Source organism: Rattus rattus, chromosome X, assembly GCF_011064425.1.
Source record: "Rattus rattus isolate New Zealand chromosome X, Rrattus_CSIRO_v1, whole genome shotgun sequence".
Taxonomy (NCBI): Eukaryota; Metazoa; Chordata; class Mammalia; order Rodentia; family Muridae; genus Rattus; species Rattus rattus.
This window is the reverse complement of record NC_046172.1, coordinates 65781378-65796500: the sequence shown is the minus strand read 5'-3', so window position 1 is coordinate 65796500 and position 15123 is coordinate 65781378. Positions and strand designations below refer to the sequence as shown.

At 41.2% G+C, this 15123-nt stretch overlaps 1 pseudogene across 1 annotated transcript; it reads left to right on the top strand.

Annotated features, from left to right (window-relative positions):
- Positions 1-12231: 12231 nt before the first annotated feature.
- Positions 12232-12633, top strand: LOC116888592 (annotated as a pseudogene). The gene has a single exon (XR_004386326.1). The product of XR_004386326.1 is annotated as a 40S ribosomal protein S21-like (transcript).
- Positions 12634-15123: the final 2490 nt, after the last annotated feature.

Below are 15123 nucleotides of genomic sequence, written 5' to 3'. Positions count from 1 at the left end.
AAAAAAGCACAAAAACCGCTATCTTCACTTTACAAGCTTTTATGACAGTAGAGAGATTTCTAAGGAAACATGTACCTTCAATTTTACCATTTCCATTGTTCTCTCAACAAACATTGCCTTGTTATATAAAACTCAGTTATCTGTGGAAAACACTTTCTGCCTTCATTTTCAAGTTAATATTTTCAAAGAAAATTAGAACTATGAAATGACAACACTATTTTGAAATTATTTTAGAACAAAATAAGAAAGATCACTTCAATCTGTCCTGTTAACGCCCACATGAAGTAATAAAAATGTATCTACCAAACTTCTTGTGTATGCTTATTTGTTTAAAATAATACATTCAGCCATTGTTTTCTACTCTGATAAAGACTTGGGGAGTTTGTTAGGATTCACTAAAGAACAAAACTTGCAAAATATATATTCGTACACACACACACATACACACAAACAGAATGCCTAGGAGCATATGTAGTCTAGACAGTCCAACACTGAATGCCTAGGAGCATATGTAGTCTAGACAGTCCAACACTGACTGTCTCCTGACAAAAAAGTCAAGAACTATTAGTTCATCCGCAGGGCAGATGTCTCAGCACTCTCAGTCTGGTGCGGGTGTCCCTGAGGATTCAAAAGAGCTGCTGGATTTCTGATTGCATTGGAATCATGAAGAACTTGGATTTAATATCAGATGGCAACAGGAAAGATAACCTGGCCAGGAAGAGTAAGAAAAGGCAGGAAAAAGAAAACAACACTTCCTTGTCCTGTGTCCTTTGTTGTAATCTGCCACCAGAAGGTTTGGGCAAAAGCTAGGATGGGTCTACCTGCTTGAAATAATCTAATTAAGAAAATGTAATGGGAGTACCCAGCACCTTGGGTTTTACTTGACTCAAGATGCAGTCATTGTGACAACCAAGATTAGCCTTCATGCACTGTAGTGGGGAAATAGTACTTTATAGCACTTTGCTGTAATAGAAAGTAGGCAAAATGGAAAGGAAAATGTAGGGAATAATTCTATACCATTGTAAGCTCTTTAAAACACCCTGTCCTGGCTACCTCCCCATTGCTATTGTCAAACGTTGTAGACATGCACAATCATATGCATTCCTATAGACACAGAGTGTTATCTTTGTTTTCTCTTACCATAGATGGATTCACATCCACTTCTAGTTAGACACAAGCATCTCACCACCGTTCCCACAGTTCACCCTCCATGAACTTTTCTCAGAATAGGTCAAGAAACTTACAGTCCTCACTGAAAATGTTTAAGATGCTATTTCTTATTTCAGTGGTTTTAACACTGCATGTCTTAAATTCATAATGAAGGTATCAGTGTACCTGGTTTTATGTGGAGGTACTTGATCTACTTGGACTTGTGTACAGCAAACCCATAGCCAACATCAAACTAAATGGAGAGAAACTTGAAGCAATCGCACTAAAATCAGGGACTAGACAAGACTGCCCACTCTTTCCCCACCTGTTCAATATAGTACTCAAAGTCCTAGCCACAGCAATCAGACAAAAAAATGAGGTCAAAGAGATACCAATTAGAAAGGAAGAAGTCAAAATACCACTATTTGCAGATGATATGATAATATAGTTAAGTGACCCAAAAATTCCACCATAGAACTACTAGCCCTGATGAACAACTTCAACAGAGTGGCTGGTTGTCCTCTGTGCTGGGAAGGCCTTAGCTGCTACTCAAACTGACAAGTTGGACTACTTTTTACTACTGCCTTGTTGCCAGCTATCTGAGTGTGAGGATGCAAGCCGAGGGTGCTGGCTGTCCCACATCACAGGCATGGCGGGTGGCAGCCCAGACTGAACCAGAGCCTCACTTGGACATGAGCCAATGTAATAAAAAGCCTACCTTGCCAAGAGAGAGAGAGAGAGAGAGAGAGAGTGGCTAGATATAAACTTAAATCATAGAAACCAGTAGCCTTCTTCTACTCAAAGGAAAAATAGGCTGAGAAAGAAATTAGGAAAACGACACTCTTGACAATAGTCACAAATAACATAAAACACCTCAGTGTGTCTCTAACCAAGCAAATGAAGGATATATATGACAAGAACTTCAAGTCTCTGAAGAAATAAATTGAAGATCTCAGAAAATGGAAAGATCTCCCATGCTCATGGTTTGGCAGAATTGATATTGTAAAAATGTCCATCTTTCTGAAAGCAATCCACAGATTCAATGCAATTCCACTCAAAATTCCAAGTCATTTCTTCACAGAGTTAGAATAACAGAAAAAATCCTGAAAGCAAAAACTATTCTCAACAAAAAGAACTTCTGGGAGAATCACCACCCCAAGCTCAAGTAGTATTACAGAGCAATAGTGATTTTAAAAAACCACATGGTATTGGTACAGAGACAGGCAGGTAGATCAGTGGAATAGAATTGAAGACCCAGAAATGAACCCAAACCTATGGTCACTTGATCTTTGACAAAGGAGCTAAAACCTTCCAGTGTAAAAAAGATAGCATTTTCAACAAATGGTGCTGGTTCAACTGTAGGTCAGCATGTAGAAGAATGCAGATCGATCCATTCTTATTGCCCTGTACAAAGCTTAAGTCCAAATGGATCAAGGACCTCCACATCAAACCAGATACACTCAAACTAATAGAAGAAAAAGTGGGGAAGAATCTCGAACACATGGGCACTGGAGAAAATTTCCTGAACAAAACACCAATAACTTCCTAGCTAATATCAAGAATCGAAAATTGGGATCTAATAAAACTGCAAAGCTTCTGTAAGGCAAAGGACACTGTGGTTAGGAAAAACGGCAACCAACAGATTGGGAAAAGATCTTTACCAATCCTACAACAGATAGAGGGCTTATATCCAAAATAAACAAAGAACTCAAGAAGTTAGACCACAAGGAGACAAATAACCCTATTAAAAAATGGGGTTCAGAGCTAAACAAAGAATTCACAGCTGAGGAATGCAGAATGGCTGAGAAACACCTAAAGAAATGTTCAACATCTTTAGTCATAAGGGAAATGCAAATCAAAACAACCCTGAGATTTCACCTCACGCCAGTGAGAATGGCTAAGATCAAAAACTCAGGTGATGCCAAATGCTGGTGAGGATGTGGAGAAAGAGGAACACTACTCCATTGTTAGTGGGATTGCAGACTGGTACAACCATTCTGGAAATCAGTGTGGAGGTTCCTCAGAAAATTGGACATTGAACTACCTGAGGACCCAGCTATACCTCTCTTGGGCATATACCCAAAAAATGCCCCAACATATAAAAAAGACATGTGCTCCACTGTGTTCATAGGATCCTTATTAATAATAGCCAGAAGCTGGAAAGAACCCAGATGCCCTTCAACAGAGGAATGGATACAGAAAATGTGGTACATCTACACAATGGAATATTACTCAGCTATCAAAAACAATGACTGTATGAAATTCATAGGCAAATGGAGGCAACTGGAAAATATCATCATGAGTGAGGTAACCCAATCACAGAAAAACATACATGGTATGCACTCATTGATAAGTGGCTATTAACCCAAATGCTTGAATTACCCTAGACGCACAGAACACATGAAACTCAAGATGGATGATCAAAATGCAAATGCTTCACCCCTTCTTTTGGCAGGGAATAGGGAGGCAAAGTTTAGAACAGAGGCAGAAGGAACACCCATTCAGAGCCTGCCCCACATGTGGCCCATACATATACAGCCACCAAACTAGATAAGATGGATGAAGCAAAGAAGTGCAGGCCAACAGGAACTGGATGTAGATCTCTCCTGAGAGACACAGCCAGCGCATGTCCGATACAGAGGGCAATGCTAGCAGCAAACCACTGAACTGAGAACAGGACCCGTTTTAGGAATTAGAGGAAGAACTGGAAGAACTTGAAGGGGCTCGAGACCTCCCTAAAAAACAATGGCAACCAACCAGAGCTTCCAGGTACTAAGCCACTACCTAAAAGACTATACATGGACTGACCCTGGGCTCCAACCTCATAGGTAGCAATGAATAGCCTAGTAAGAGCACCAGTGGAAGGGAAGCCCTTGGTCCCTACAAGGTTTGGACCCCCCAGTGCAGGGAATATGGGGCGCAATAAGGAAATGTATAGTGGGAATACCCATATGGGGGAGGTGCAGGGGAGGGAATGGGGGGCTTATGAACAGGAAACCAAGAATGGAATTACATTTGAAATGTAGTAAGAAAAATATCTAATAAAAATAATGCAGCGTTTTCCTTTTTTAAGTAACTGCATTTTTATTTAATGCACAGTACGAGAAATGAACTTGTAAATCAACTGGAGTTTATGGAAAATGAAATAGCAAATAAATTAGTCCCATGTTTAACACAGAAAGTCAGCTACATGTCTAAACTAAGGCTGTCATGGACATGTCAATTGCACAGTCTTCCTAATAATTTGAGCTCTTTCAATACAACTTTACTATGAACTGCTCCAGAGTCCAACAGCAAATGGGAATGCTTAACAAGGGTGGTGATCTGGGACACTACTTCATTGTTACAGGCTCTTTTCCTGGGGTTCCTCTGGCAAGCTTTGTTACAGCATCAGCCATCTGCAACTTAAAACAACCTCCTCCATAAACTGTTCTCAAGAAGTTAGACTCCAGAGAATCAAATAACCCTGTTACAAATGGGGTACACAAGATAAAATCCACAGACAACATGAAGCTCAAGAAGAAAGAACAAAGTATGGATGCTTCAGACCTTCTTAAAAGAGGAAACAGAAATATTCATAGGAGGAGATATGGAGACAAAGTTTGGAGCAGAGACTGAAGGAATGGCCATTCAGAGCCTGTCCCACCTGGGGATCCAGCCCATATATATACAACCAGCAAACTCAAACAATATTGCTGATACCAAGAAGGGGATGCTGACAGGAGCCTGATAGAGCTGTCTCCTGAGAGGCTCTGCCAAAGCATGACAAATACAGAGGCAAATGCTCACAGCCAACCATTGAACTGAAAACCGGGTCCCAATTGGAGGAGTTAGAGAAAGGATTGAAGGAGCTGAAGGAGTTTCTAACCCCATAAGAACAACACCACCAACCAACCAGAGTTCCCAGGAAATAAACCACCAATCAAAGAGTACACATGTACAGACCCATGGGTCCAGCAACAAATGTAGCAGAGGATGGCCTTGTTGGGCAACAATGGGAGGAGAAGTCCTTGATCCTGCCAAGGCTGGACTCCCCAGTTTAGGGGAATGTCAGGGTGGGGAGGCAGGAGTGGGGTGGGGAGATGGGTAGGGGAGCACCCTCATGGAAGAAGGGGGAGCAAGAATGGGATGGGAGCTTATGGACAGGAAACCGGGAAAGGGGATAAAATTTGAAATGAAAATAGAAAGTATCCAATACAAAAATACACACAAAAAATAGGTACAGAGACAAACAAAGAGTTCTCAACTAAGGAATACCAAATGTCTTGGAAGCACCTAAAGAAATGGTCAGCATATTTAATCATCAGGGAAATGCAAATCAAAATGAACCTGAGATTCCACCTTACAACAGTCAGAATGATGGCAAAGATAAAAAAACTCAGATGACAGCAGATGCTGACAAGGATGTGGAAAAGAGGAACACTCCTCCATTGCTGATGAGATTGCATGGTGGTATAACCCCTCTGGAAATTAGAGTGGTAGTTCCTCAGAAAATTGAACACAGTAATTCCTGAGGACCTAGCTATACCATTCTTGGGCATATACCCAAAAGATGTCTCTCAACAGGGGAATGAACAAAGAAAATGTGGAATTTACAAATAGAGTACTACTCAGCTATTAAAAACAATGACTTTGTGAAATTTGCAGGCAAATGGATGAACTAGAAAATATCATCCTCAGTCAGGTAACCCAGTCACAAAAGAACACACATGGTATGCAATCACTGATAAGTGTATATTAGCCCAAAAGAAGCTTAGAATAATCACAATACAACCCACATAACACATGAATCCCAAGAAGAGAAAAGATGACAACAAAATGTGGATGCTACAGTCCTACTCAGAAGGGGGAAGAAAAAATTCTATAGAAATAGAGAGAAAGGGATTTGGGAGGGAGACAGACACAGGAGGCAAAGCAGGGACGGTTCAGATACAGAAGATAAGAGCGAAATATAAAAGATGAGGAATTTGAAAGTAGGTGCGTAGGAGTGGGGGAGGGGATGTAGGGGTAGCCACCAGAAAGTCCCAGATGCCAAGAAGCAAGAGGCTCCCAGGACCCAATGGGGATGACATTAGCTATAATACACAACAAATGGGAAAGAGAAACAATAGAGTCCATTTACAGAGTTTCAACATGGCTCCCAACTGTGGGATAAGGCCACCTACCGATCTCTAAAATTTTAACCCAGAATTGCTCCTGTCTAAAGGAATACAGGGACAGAGAGTGGGGCTATCCAGAGACTGCCTCAACTGGGGATCCATCCCATATGCAGACTTCAAAGGCAGACAATATTGCTGATGCTAAAAAGCACATGCTCACAGGAGGCTGGTATAGCTGTCTCCAGAGAGGCTCTCTCAGACCCTGACAAATGCAGATGCTGATGCTCGGATGATTGCAGCCAACCATCTGAATAAATGTAGGGACCCTAAGGGAAGAGTTAGGGGAAGGACTGGAGGAACTGAAGGGGTTTGCAAACCCATAGGAAGAACAAAAATATCAACCAACCAGAACCCCCTGGAGACTAAATCAACCAAAGAATACATATAGAGGGACCCATGGCTCCAGGTGCATATGTAGCAGAGGAAGGACTGTGTGGCATCAATGAGAGGGGAGGCCCTTGGTCCTGTGAAGGCTCAATGCCTCAGCATAGGGGAATGCTAGCATGATGAGATGGGAGTGGTTTGGTGGAAGGGGGAGCACCCTAATAGAAGTGGGGAGAGGAGGAGTGGGAGAGGGAGGCAAACAGGAAAAGGGATAACATTTAAAATGTAAAATAAAAATATCTAATAAAAGAAAAGAAAAAAGTATCATAGCATACATGAACGTATTCCTCATGAGCTCACATGGAGCACTGACTAAGGGAGACCACATTCTGAGCCACAAGACAAAACTAAAACATTTAAGTTGAACCTTAACCAACATATTTGGTCATATTCATCCATCAATACCTCTCTCCAATTCCCCATAGGGCTACTACCCACATCTCTAATACCGTCATTCCTCTTTTGTTACTAAGAACTTCTTGAGTCCAATGTGTGCTTCATGTATGCATGGGTGTGGGGCCAGCTGCTGGCAGATGGGCAACCTACCAGCAGCCATATAACCCAAAAGAGAATTAACAGCCAACAACTATCAATTGTTGCACCAAAAAGAGGAAATCCAGTATGGAAGTTTTAACTGACTTAATGTTGTACAGATAGGCACAGATGGTGTGAGCTATTGTATTTGTATACAGTAGCCATGACACACCCAGAGGTCACCTTTTCATGACTCTGATATTTCCTAGTTCTTACATTCTTTCCATCCATTCTTCTAAGAGACCTGCATCAGGAAAGGTTTATAGAGATGATTCATCCACAGCAGATTACTGGACATTCATCCTCAGTTGTCTGTCCATGGAACTGTGTCCCTTAGGAGCCTCTGTTGCAAAAAGAAGCATCTCTGACCAAATTTAAGAGCAACACAAATTGAGGAGTATAGACCTAAGGATATAAAAAGCAGTTTGAGGGGTTGGGGATTTAGCTCAGTGGTAGAGCGCTTTCTAGCAAGCTCAAGGCCCTGGGTTGGTCCTCAGCTCTGGGAAAAAAAAAAAAAAGCCGAACACTAAAATCAGTTTGATAGCATGACCATTGAATAGCAACATTAGTTTCTCATAAAGCTTGTGATCTGCCTAGTCATGAGCTTCTGACAAGGTCTGAGATACCAAGCAGGAAATTGCTCCTATGGGCAAGAGCTCATATCCAATCACAAAGCATTTAGTTACACCCCCCCCATACCATCATTCTAATTTTGAATATAATTCAACCAGGAAAGTAATAAAGTCACAAAGGTCAAGAATAGAGAAAATAATATAAAAAATAATAAAGTTGAAGATTTCACATTTTCTCAATTTCAAAAGTGATTACAACCAGTCATGGTGGTAGAAGCCTTTAATTACAGCACTTGGGTAGCAAGTGGATTTCCATGAGTTAAAGGCCCACCAGAGCTCCACGGTGAGATCTCAAAAACATGATAAGAATCCTACAATAATCAGGACAGTGTGATAATAACATAGGAATAGCTATATGGATGTTTGATAGAAAGTAGAAACTAAACACTCTCAAATTTTGCTCAATTAATTTTCAATAGAGACTAGCAAACAATCCAAGGAAGAAATTACTTTTTGTCAACAAATGGCACTGGGACAATTAAATTTCCACATGCAACAGATGAGTTTTAGATTATTACTACACACAATACACTAAAAAGAATATAGCTTTAACTTTTTTTTTTTTTCTTTTCTTTTTTTCGGAGCTGGGGACCGAACCCAGGCCTTGCGCTTGCTAGGCAAGCGCTCTACCACTGAGCTAAATCCCCAACCCCAAGAATATAGCTTTAAACGTGAAGGCTAAAACTATAGCACTTTTAAAGGAAGTGTTGAAAGAGCTTACAGACCTTCAGCCAGATACATCCACTTTGTATATGCCACTAAAATGCATAACATATTTTAAAATGGCAAATTAGATTCTAAGTTATTTTCTGAGCCTTAGGTGCTGGGACCACAGCTACATTGGTAAAGTACTTACCTTGTAAGCACAAGGAACTACTAGTGAAATCCTCAAAACTCATGTAAAAACTGTCAGGTGTAGTCTAAATATTTGTCCCAATGTTGGAGAGACAGAAACATGCAGATACCCATTCTAACATACTTTATGAGTTCAGTGCTAATGAGAAATTCTGCATCAAAAATAAGTTGGCAGCATGTTAAGAATGATATCCAAGGTTGTCCTTTTGCCTCCACATGCGTGCTCATTCACACACACACACACACACACACACTCTCTCTCTCTCTCTCTCTCTCTCTCTCTCTCTCTCTCACACACACACACACACATATGCACAGTTGCAATTTTAATTTTTTCGACGTCTACTTTTCATGATGGTTCTTAAGTGCTTTAACCTCCCTTGTAGCCCACCACCCACCAGAGGTAGTGAAAAAGAAAGGATATGGGGGAAGTGGACCTGTTTAGAAAGGTTCTTTGGAGCACTTCCCATCTGTGTTGTCTGGAAATTGACAGTTAAGTTCACAGGTTAGCAGGCAGTGGCAGCTTGCAAACACTTCATGGATACACCAGCAGTCTAGCTCAGTAGAGTCGGGAGAGCAAACACAAATCAGCAGCGGTGGCACTACCTAGCAGAGACAGCCAGTCGGCAGGAAGGGGGTGGAGGGGGGGCACAGTAGGAGAAGTTCTCCACTGAGTTTCTCTCAGGGAAGCGAAGATAAGTGAAGACTTAAAAGCATTGAACAGCTAACTGTCCTAGCAAGCCAAACTGTCTCCATCGTCGCTCCATGGAGTCCCTTTTATACTCTCCAAACATCACGTGTCCTCCACGTGCCTTGCCTCAGCACGTGCATGTCTCAGCTGACATCACTGCCAATGAGCCTGAGTCCAGAAGTGGCAGAAACGCGGCACTCCAGCAAGTTTTTTTTTTTTGGTGCATTTTTCTATGTAGCTAGTATGAAATGGAAGGTGGACCAATACATGCGTGTTGTTAGCAATCCTTCATCATGTGTCCTTTCATACGCTTGCTTTAGGAGAATGTCCTCTCTCCTGTGTCTCCTTCAGCTAAACGTTCCTTCACGAGTCTGCCTTAGCCCTTCACCTGTATCCACTTCAGCTAAATGTTCCTTCACGTGTTTGTCCCAGCCAAACACCATCTAATCAACTTTCCAAAGGACCTTTAAGTTTCTACTTCATACACTCATAAACACACAAACACACACAAATGCGCACACAGTAAAACTGAGAACACAGGGGTTGGGATTTAGCTCAGTGGTAGGCGCTTGTTTAGCGCGCAAGGCCCTGGGTTTGGTCCCCAGCTCGGGAAAAAAAAAAAAAAAAAAAAAACTGAGAACACAGACTAGGTAATATTTGTAAATGTGATAGAAATTTGTATTCAAAATATAAGAGGTCTTAAAACTCTGTTTAAAAAAAAAAACCTCAGCAATGAGTTAAAACGATGAACTACTTCACTAAACAGAATATGCAGATAACAATGCCAATTTCCTTTGAGTCAGTGTACATCAAGAACATGACAATAATGAGAAAAAATGTATTTGCTTCTTGTAGCAAGAGAGAGCAAACAGCAAACAGCTGGAGAGATGGCTCTGTGTTTCAGAGCACTGACTACTCTTCTAGGAGGACCTGAGTTTGATTTCTAGAACCCACACGATGGCTCAAAACCATCTGCACCTCCAGTCCTTGGGCGATTCAATGCTGTCTTCTAGGCCCCATTGCACTGTATACATGTGGTGCACGGACATGCATGCAAGCAAAAAATCCATACATCAAGTTTTTTGTGGGTGAGACAGGGGGGGCATGCAACACAGGTAACGTGTGGGAACATCTCAAAGTGCTGTCAGAAGGAGAAGCAACTTTACAATTGAGATTCATGATAAATCTCATATTCATGAAAGAAGGGCTTTCAAGAGTTAAGTTGTAATGGGTAGCATGGGAGCTACTCCAAAGGAGGCATTTACTATTTGTCAGTCCTAATGACCTTTGTTTTTTGTTTTGTTTTTGTTTTTCGTGGATTTTTTGAGACAGATTTCTCTGTAGCCCTGGCTGTCCTCAAACTCATTTTATAGACCAGGCTGGTCTTGAACTCACAGAGATCTGCCTGCTTCTGTCTCCCAAGTGCTAGAATTAAAAGCATGCAACACCACTGCCTGGCTGATTTTTCCGTTTTTAAATTTTTATTTTATGTATACAGATGTTTTGCCTGCATGTATGTGCACCAGATGTGTTCATGGTACCAATGGAGATAGAAAAGATTTTGGATCCCTGGAATTGAAGTTACAGATAGTTGTGAGCCACTAAACTGCTCTCAAGTACTGAGCTTCTCTCCAGCCCCTGACCTGGATTTTATTCTGGGTTCCCTCCCTCCCTTCCTCTCCCTCCCTCCCTTCCTCTCTTCCTCCCTCCCTCCCTCCCTTCCTCTCTTCCTCCTCTCCCTCCCTCCCTCCCTCCCTCTCTTCCTTCCTAGGGAGGGAACAACATTCATGTGAATCTGGCATTAATGGGAGGAGAGGCCCTTGGTCCTGTGAAGGCTCGATGCTCCAGTGTAGGGGAATGCCAGGGCAGGGAAGTGGGAGGGAGTGGGGGTGGGTGCGTGGGGGAGCACCCTCAGAGAAGCAGGGAGAGGGGGGATGGGAGAGGGGATTCCCAGAATGGAAACCAGAAAAGGGGATAACATTTAAAATGTAAACAAAGAAAAATCCAAGAAAAGAAAAGAAAAAAGAAAAAGAGGGGTTGGGGATTTAGCTCAGTGGTAGAGCGCTTGCCTAGCAAGCGCAAGGCCCTGGGTTCGGTCCCCAGCTCCAGAAAAAAAAGAAAATGCCTTACAAGTGGATCTTATGTAGGTGTTTTCTCAGTTGAGGTCCCCTCCTTTCAGATAACTCTAGCTGCTCTCAAGTTGGCATGAGAGTAGCCAGCACATGGGGCTACTTGCTGGGTTCTACTGGCTAGGGTCCAGCACTGAACTGTAATACAGGCTATGATCAGAAATGAAATGCTTAGTTGTTCTTGTTACAGATCTCAAAGTCAAGAACTTATGAAACATGGCTTACTAAAGTATGCCCCCAGATCCAAATGGGTCTCTCTTAGAACGTCAATTTGTTTTTTTCTTTCTTCATAGTCTCCAACTACTCTGCTTGTCATATAGTGTTTGTCTAAATATGATGTAAAGTATTTGCCATAGTACAAATTTTCATTTGACTATCCAAGGGAAATTAAGAGCTATGTGACTATCTATTGTAACAATTTTAGTTACTGAATTACACGATTGTTATTTACTATTCTTGTTTTTATTATAGATTATGGATTTAAACTAGCTTGTTCAGGCTTCCAGAGCAAAACAATACCATGTATGACTTCTGCTAGCTGCAGAGGGAAACAAAAGGTCCCATTTTAGTTATATTATTCTCAATGAGGAAACTGCAATTCACAAAGTTTATATGAAGAGAGAATCGTCCTTTGCTCCTTGAAGTTCTCCCAAATGACCTGTATTTTTGGCTCATTGAAAAGAGCTTCAGGGTCCTGACGAACCGCCCCTCCTGCCCATTAGTGCTGTGGAGGAACGAGCCACTTCCTTTCTGTGTTCTCCGTAGACCCGTGAGCAGGGACGGCCTCGGTATGCAGAACGACGCCGGCAAGTTTGTGGACCTGTACGTGCTGCGTGCTGCGGAAATGCTCCGCGAGCAACCGCATCATTGCTGCCAAGGACCACGCGTCCATCCAGATGAATGTGGCCGAGGTTGACAGGAGTACAGGCCGATTTAATGGTCAGTTTAAAACCTACGGCATCTGCGGGGCCATTTGCAGGATGGGCGAGTCAGATGATTCTATTCTCCGATTGGCTAAGGCTGATGGAATTGTCTCAAAGAACTTTTGAGCCAGAAGAAATCGGGAATAATTTGTTATAAATAAAAGTGATAATAAGTAATAAAAAAAGAAAAAGAAAAAGAAAAAGAAAAGAAAAGAGCTTCAGGGAGGCATTCTGAAGAAAACTTGATCTACTGGATTGATCCCAAATCTTTTTGACATAAGAAATCCTAGATATCTTGGGGTTGGGGATTTAGCTCAGTGGTAGGCGCTTGCCTAGGAAGCGCAAGGCCTGAGTTGGTCCCCAGCTCCGGAAAAAAAAAAAAAAAAAAAAAAAAAAGAAAGAAATCCTAGATATTGGATGGAGATGGCTGAGTTTTAAACAACAGCCAAATAAATAAAGGGTAAAACAGCACTGTCTTTACTGTCATTATAACACAGATGATCGGCTTTTCTGTAGTGACTGTCACTGCTTTTTCCCATACATATAAGCCTCACCTGAATCTGTCATGGCTCAATGGAAGTCTCCTGGAGCTGTTTCTGGATGTCTGATGTGGCCAGGATTAAAGCAAATTTTCCTGAAGCAAACCCAAGTGAAGTGGCCATGACCAATATAGTGGTCTAAATTGCTGGAAGGGATTGCCCTTGGGTCATCTGTAATTAGAGCAGGTGTCTGAACTGGATCATATTTTCCAGGCAGTTGTGAGGAAAGCAGTCAGAGCTGTTAGGATGACAGTTGAAACAATTACCTAAGAAAAAAGTGTTGGATTGATAGTTTGCCCAGCCTCTGAGAAAATGTCCAAGCTGTAGATGTGCTTGTCACCATGCTAATGGACATGCACTTCTAGAAGACTTGAAAAACATGGACAGTTTTAATTCCAATCTGGCCTCCATTTTGCCTTCAATCAAGTCCACTCCATGAAAGTTGCCTGTAAGGCAGGGCATCAGAAAGGAAAAATCAGATAGCTGGCCAATTGGATTGGCCAACTGCTGGTGTCTGAGGGCTTTGGTCACTTAAGAAGAAAAGAAAACAGGTCTTAAGTGATGGCTCTGCCATTGAGAGCACTTAGTGCTTATAGGTTGTATGCAGCACCCATATCAAATGGTTCACAACCACCTGTAACTCCCATTCTAGGAGGTCCAATGTTCTCTGGCCTTCACAAGCTCCTATACTCAGATGATACATACAATCATGCAGGTACACATAAATAATAAATCAATCCTTTAAAAAGATAAAAAACACTAAGGGATCCTGTCAACCAATACAAATCTGAAAATAGCATAATTATTCAATAAATTTTACCTAATAGTGCTTAACTTCTAGCCAAATACTCATGATGGTGGTTGGGTCCTTCTGATCTTCCAGGACACATACTAGATTAGGAAGGACAACAAAAAAAAAGCATACTTCATAGTATACAGAAAAGAATATAAAATTGGGCATGGTAGAAAGGGAAGTAGAAAGACATGTACCGATCAAATCCAGTTTGCTCGACTCCCAGCAAGACTCCAATATGGAGTTGAAACAACTGCACACAGATGTGACAGTCAATGTCTGTTGTAATGCAGCACTTGGGCAGCTGAGACATAAAAACCACAAGTTTAATGCCTGCTTGCGCTATATGATGAGTTCAAAGCCGGACTTGAGCTATATAACCTCACACTATAAAAGAAAGTCAAGAAATAAAGAAAAGAACAGTTGTTGAAATAGTTTAGACATTCAAAAATAGAGTCAAGTGAGTCAGATCTTACTACCAATCATACTTTCTACAAATGTTCCTTCTCATTTTTAGAAATGTATACTTGAACACAGTTTCATGCCCACTAAATGGATTCATAAAGATATTAATAAAATTGTAGAAAATATATAAGAAAATGCTGCTATTTTGTCCAAATATAAAGTGCAGTTTTCTTAGTTGTGTTCATAGTCAAATAACATGCAAATATATATTATAATATATTCATTCCACTCAGTTCATAAACTACTAGCAAAGAAAATCACAAGACATTAACCAACTAGGTGTACTATATGCAAATCTATAATTGTGATGAATGAGGATGTGATTTTCTTGTCTAGGATATTAAAGATTTCATAATGGAAGTTTCTAAGTACTTTCCAGTTTTCTTAAAATGAATGGAGGTACCTGAAATGTACCTTAACTTACTAAAGACATGTGCCTGCAAAGTGATTCTCATAACAATTGGCCATAGAAAAGATATAAAATGTTGGACTGCCATAAATTCAAACTTTTATCAAGGTGGGAAAGAAAGAAATGCATTTAATTTGGAAATACACTGGGGATGAGACTAGAAAAAATTCAAACGGAGATTTCTATCTATGCTGTTTCTCCAACAGAGCTTGATATTTGAAGATATGATGAAACACCATGACCAAAGTTAACTTAGTCTAGAAAGGATTTTTTCATCTTACAGCTGTATTCCATCATTCGGGGAAGTCAGGTCAGGGGCTGAAGTAGAGTCAACAGAGGACTGCTGCTTGCTGCCTTGTTTCCCATTGCTTGCCCAGCCTGCTTTGTATACAACTAAGGACCATCTGCCCAGCAGTGGACCACCCACAGAGGCCTGGGCCCTCACATACCAATCATCAATC